Consider the following 6,856-nt stretch of genomic DNA (forward strand, 5'->3'; position numbering starts at 1 on the left):
ATTTCAAAAATTCAAAACCACATCAAGATGGCTTGGTTTTGATACCAAACTTTCTAGACCTCATTCTGCATGCATTTGTGACACTTTCCAACCAACAAAACTCAAAAACCACCACTTTGAAAATTTCATGATTCTTGGCACACCACCAAGTCACAAAATCAAGCCAAAACACCAAAATCTTGGAACTTGGCTATGCACCAACCATGCCAAGATCAATTCCTTTTGATCCCAAACTTCTCCCACATCACTTTGAAGGCATTTGTGAGGATTGAGTCCAGCCACTTTTCCAAAACCATGATTTTCGTTTTTCACCAAAATCACCACCAAGTCACAAAATCAAGCCAAAAATCCAAAATCATGGAACTTGGCTATGCACCAACCATGCCAAGATCAATTCCTTTTGATCCCAAACTTCTCCCACATCACTTTGAAGGCATTTGTGAGGATTGAGTCCAGCCACTTTTCCAAAACCAACATTTTCGTTTTTCACCAAAATCACCACCAAGTCACAAAATCAAGCCAAAAATCCAATATCATGGAACTTGGCTATGCACCAACCATGTCAAGATCAATTCCTTTTGATCCCAAACTTCTCCCACATCACTTTGAAGGCATTTGTGAGGATTGAGTCCAGCCAGTTTTCCAAAACCATGATTTTCGTTTTTCACCAAAATCACCTCCAAGCCACAAAATCAAGCCAAAACACCAAAATCATGAACTTGGCTATGCAACAACCATGTCAAGATCAATTCCTTTTGCTCCCAAACTTCTCCCACATCACTTTGGAGGCATTTGTGAGGATTGAGTCCAGCCACTTTTCCAAAACCATGATTTTCGTTTTTCACCAAAATCACCACCAAGCCACAAAATCAAGCCAAAAATCCAAAATCATGAACTTGGCTATGCACCAACCATGTCAAGATCAATTCCTTTTGATCCCAAACTTCTCCCACATCACTTTGAAGGCATTTGTGAGGATTGAGTCCAGCCACTTTTCCAAAACCAACATTTTCGTTTTTCACCAAAATCACCACCAAGTCACAAAATCATGAACTTGGCTATGCACCAACCATGTCAAGATCAATTCCTTTTGATTCCAAACTTTTCCCACATCATTTTGAAGGCATTTGTGAAGATTGAATCCAGCCAGTTTTCCAAAACCATGATTTTCGTTTTTCACCAAAATCACCACCAAGCCACAAAATCAAGCCAAAACACCAAAATCATGAACTTGGCTATGCACCAACCATGTCAAGATCAATTCCTTTTGATCCCAAACTTCTCCCACATCACTTTGAAGGCATTTGTGAGGATTGAGTCCAGCCAGTTTTCCAAAACCATGATTTTCGTTTTTCACCAAAATCACCACCAAGCCACAAAATCAAGCCAAAACACCAAAATCATGAACTTGGCTATGCACCAACCATGTCAAGATCAATTCCTTTTGCTCCCAAACTTCTCCCACATCACTTTGGAGGCATTTGTGAGGATTGAGTCCAGCCACTTTTCCAAAACCATGATTTTCGTTTTTCACCAAAATCACCACCAAGCCACAAAATCAAGCCAAAACACCAAAATCATGAACTTGGCTATGCACCAACCATGTCAAGATCAATTCCTTTTGCTCCCAAACTTCTCCCACATCACTTTGGAGGCATTTGTGAGGATTGAGTCCAGCCACTTTTCCAAAACCATGATTTTCGTTTTTCACCAAAATCACCACCAAGCCACAAAATCAAGCCAAAACACCAAAATCATGAACTTGGCTATGCACCAACCATGTCAAGATCAATTCCTTTTGATTCCAAACTTCTCCCACATAACTTTGAAGGCATTTGTGAGGATTGAGTCCAGCCAGTTTTCCAAAACCATGATTTTCGTTTTTCACCAAAATCACCACCAAGCCACAAAATCAAGCCAAAACACCAAAATCATGAACTTGGCTATGCACCAACCATGTCAAGATCAATTCCTTTTGATCCCAAACTTCTCCCACATCACTTTGAAGGCATTTGTGAGGATTGAGTCCAGCCACTTTTCCAAAACCAACATTTTCGTTTTTCACCAAAATCACCACCAAGTCACAAAATCATGAACTTGGCTATGCACCAACCATGTCAAGATCAATTCCTTTTGATTCCAAACTTCTCCCACATCACTTTGAAGGCATTTGTGAGGATTGAGTCCAGCCAGTTTTCCAAAACCATGATTTTCGTTATTCACCAAAATCACCACCAAGCCACAAAATCAAGCCAAAACACCAAAATCATGAACTTGGCTATGCACCAACCATGTCAAGATCAATTCCTTTTGATCCCAAACTTCTCCCACATCACTTTGGAGGCATTTGTGAGGATTAAGTCCAGCCACTTTTCCAAAACCATGATTTTCGTTTTTCACCAAAATCACCACCAAGCCACAAAATCAAGCCAAAACACCAAAATCATGAACTTGGCTATGCACCAACCATGTCAAGATAAATTCCTTTTGCTCCCAAACTTCTCCCACATCACTTTGGAGGCATTTGTGAGGATTGAGTCCAGCCAGTTTTCCAAAACCATGATTTTCGTTTTTCACCAAAATCACCACCAAGCCACAAAATCAAGCCAAAACACCAAAATCATGAACTTGGCTATGCACCAACCATGTCAAGATCAATTCCTTTTGATCCCAAACTTCTCCCACATCACTTTGAAGGCATTTTTGAGGATTGAGTCCAGCCAGTTTTCCAAAACCAACATTTTCGTTTTTCACCAAAATCACCACCAAGTCACAAAATCATGAACTTGGCTATGCACCAACCATGTCAAGATCAATTCCTTTTGATCCCAAACTTCTCCCACATCACTTTGGAGGCATTTGTGAGGATTGAGTCCAGCCAGTTTTCCAAAACCAACATTTTCGTTTTTCACCAAAATCACCACCAAGTCACAAAATCAAGCCAAAAATCCAAAATCATGGAACTTGGCTATGCACCAACCATGTCAAGATCAATTCCTTTTGATCCCAAACTTCTCCCACATCACTTTGAAGGCATTTGTGAGGATTGAGTCCAGCCACTTTTCCAAAACCATGATTTTCGTTTTTCACCAAAATCACCACCAAGCCACAAAATCAAGCCAAAACACCAAAATCATGAACTTGGCTATGCACCAACCATGTCAAGATCAATTCCTTTTGCTCCCAAACTTCTCCCACATCACTTTGGAGGCATTTGTGAGGATTGAGTCCAGCCACTTTTCCAAAACCATGATTTTCGTTTTTCACCAAAATCACCACCAAGTCACAAAATCAAGCCAAAAATCCAGAATCATGGAACTTGGCTATGCACCAACCATGTCAAAATCAATTCCTTTTGATCCCAAACTTCTCCCACATCACTTTGAAGGCATTTGTGAGGATTGAGTCCAGCCAGTTTTCCAAAACCATGATTTTCGTTTTTCACCAAAATCACCACCAACCCACAAAATCAAGCCAAAACACTAAAATCATGAACTTTGCTATGCACCAACCATGTCAAGATCAATTCCTTTTGATCCCAAACTTCTCCCACATCACTTTGAAGGCATTTGTGAGGATTGAGTCCAGCCAGTTTTCCAAAACCAACATTTTCGTTTTTCACCAAAATCACCACCAAGTCACAAAATCATGAACTTGGCATTGCACCAACCATGTCAAGATCAATTCCTTTTGATCCCAAACTTCTCCCACATCACTTTGGAGGCATTTGTGAGGATTGAGTCCAGCCACTTTTCCAAAACCAACATTTTCGTTTTTCACCAAAATCACCACCAAGCCACAAAATCATGAACTTGGCTATGCACCAACCATGTCAAAATCAATTCCTCTTGATCCCAAACTTCTCCCACATCAGTTTGAAGGCATTTGTGAGGATTGAGTCCAGCCAGTTTTCCAAAACCATGATTTTCGTTTTTCACCAAAATCACCACCAAGCCACAAAATCAAGCCAAAAATCCAAAATCATGAACTTGGCTATGCACCAACCATGTCAAGATCAATTCCTTTTGCTCCCAAACTTCTCCCACATCACTTTGAAGGCATTTGTGAGGATTGAGTCCAGCCAGTTTTCCAAAACCAACATTGTCGTTTTTCACCAAAATCATCACCAAGCCACAAAATCAAGCCAAAACACCAAAATCATGGAACTTGGCTATGCCCCAACCATGCCAAGATCAATTCCTTTTTATCCGAAACTTCTCCCACATCACTTTGGAGGCATTTGTGAGGATTGAGTCCGGCCAGTTTTCCAAAACCATGATTTTCGTTTTTCACCAAAATCACCACCAAGCCACAAAATCAAGCCAAAAATCCAAAATCATGAACTTGGCTATGCACCAACCATGTCAAGATCAATTCCTTTTGATCCCAAACATCTCCCACATCACTTTGGAGGCATTTGTGAGGATTGAGTCCAGCCACTTTTCCAAAACCATGATTTTCGTTTTTCACCAAAATCACCACCAAGCCACAAAATCAAGCCAAAAATCCAAAATCATGAACTTGGCTATGCACCAACCATGTCAAGATCAATTCCTTTTGATCCCAAACTTCTCCCACATCACTTTGAAGGCATTTGTGAGGATTGAGTCCAGCCAGTTTTCCAAAACCAACATTTTCGTTTTTCACCAAAATCACCACCAAGTCACAAAATCATGAACTTGGCTATGCACCAACCATGTCAAGATCAATTCCTTTTGATCCCAAACTTCTCCCACATCACTTTGAAGGCATTTGTGAGGATTGAGTCCAGCCACTTTTCCAAAACCAACATTTTCGTTTTTCACCAAAATCACCACCAAGTCACAAAATCATGAACTTGGCTATGCACCAACCATGTCAAGATCAATTCCTTTTGATTCCAAACTTCTCCCACATCACTTTGAAGGCATTTGTGAGGATTGAGTCCAGCCAGTTTTCCAAAACCATGATTTTCGTTTTTCACCAAAATCACCACCAAGCCACAAAATCAAGCCAAAACACCAAAATCATGAACTTGGCTATGCACCAACCATGTCAAGATCAATTCCTTTTGTCCCAAACTTCTCCCACATCACTTTGAAGGCATTTGTGAGGATTGAGTCCAGCCACTTTTCCAAAACCATGATTTTCGTTTTTCACCAAAATCACCACCAAGCCACAAAATCAAGCCAAAACACCAAAATCATGAACTTGGCTATGCACCAACCATGTCAAGATCAATTCCTTTTGATTCCAAACTTCTCCCACATCACTTTGAAGGCATTTGTGAGGATTGAGTCCAGCCACTTTTCCAAAACCATGATTTTCGTTTTTCACCAAAATCACCACCAAGCCACAAAATCAAGCCAAAACACCAAAATCATGAACTTGGCTATGCACCAACCATGTCAAGATCAATTCCTTTTGATCCCAAACTTCTCCCACATCACTTTGAAGGCATTTGTGAGGATTGAGTCCAGCCACTTTTCCAAAACCAACATTTTCGTTTTTCACCAAAATCACCACCAAGTCACAAAATCATGAACTTGGCTATGCACCAACCATGTCAAGATCAATTCCTTTTGATTCCAAACTTCTCCCACATCACTTTGAAGGCATTTGTGAGGATTGAGTCCAGCCAGTTTTCCAAAACCATGATTTTCGTTTTTCACCAAAATCACCACCAAGCCACAAAATCAAGCCAAAACACCAAAATCATGAACTTGGCTATGCACCAACCATGTCAAGATCAATTCCTTTTGATCCCAAACTTCTCCCACATCACTTTGGAGGCATTTGTGAGGATTGAGTCCAGCCACTTTTCCAAAACCATGATTTTCGTTTTTCACCAAAATCACCACCAAGCCACAAAATCAAGCCAAAACACCAAAATCATGAACTTGGCTATGCACCAACCATGTCAAGATCAATTCCTTTTGCTCCCAAACTTCTCCCACATCACTTTGGAGGCATTTGTGAGGATTGAGTCCAGCCACTTTTCCAAAACCATGATTTTCGTTTTTCACCAAAATCACCACCAAGTCACAAAATCAAACCAAAAATCCAAAATCATGGAACTTGGCTATGCACCAACCATGTCAAAATCAATTCCTTTTGATCCCAAACTTCTCCCACATCACTTTGAACGCATTTGTGAGGATTGAGTCCAGCCAGTTTTCCAAAACCATGATTTTCGTTTTTCACCAAAATCACCACCAAGCCACAAAATCAAGCCAAAACACCAGAATCATGAACTTTGCTATGCACCAACCATGTCAAGATCAATTCCTTTTGATCCCAAACTTCTCCCACATCACTTTGAAGGCATTTGTGAGGATTGAGTCCAGCCAGTTTTCCAAAACCAACATTTTCGTTTTTCACCAAAATCACCACCAAGTCACAAAATCATGAACTTGGCATTGCACCAACCATGTCAAGATCAATTCCTTTTGATCCCAAACTTCTCCCACATCACTTTGGAGGCATTTGTGAGGATTGAGTCCAGCCAGTTTTCCAAAACCAACATTTTCGTTTTTCACCAAAATCACCACCAAGCCACAAAATCATGAACTTGGCTATGCACCAACCATGTCAAAATCAATTCCTCTTGATCCCAAACTTCTCCCACATCAGTTTGAAGGCATTTGTGAGGATTGAGTCCAGCCAGTTTTCCAAAACCATGATTTTCGTTTTTCAGCAAAATCACCACCAAGCCACAAAATCAAGCCAAAAATCCAAAATCATGAACTTGGCTATGCACCAACCATGTCAAGATCAATTCCTTTTGCTCCCAAACTTCTCCCACATCACTTTGAAGGCATTTGTGAGGATTGAGTCCAGCCAGTTTTCCAAAACCAACATTGTCGTTTTTCACCAA

Source organism: Phaseolus vulgaris, chromosome 1 (genome assembly GCF_051622355.1).
Source record: "Phaseolus vulgaris cultivar YP4 chromosome 1, ASM5162235v1, whole genome shotgun sequence".
Classification (NCBI taxonomy): Eukaryota; Viridiplantae; Streptophyta; class Magnoliopsida; order Fabales; family Fabaceae; genus Phaseolus; species Phaseolus vulgaris.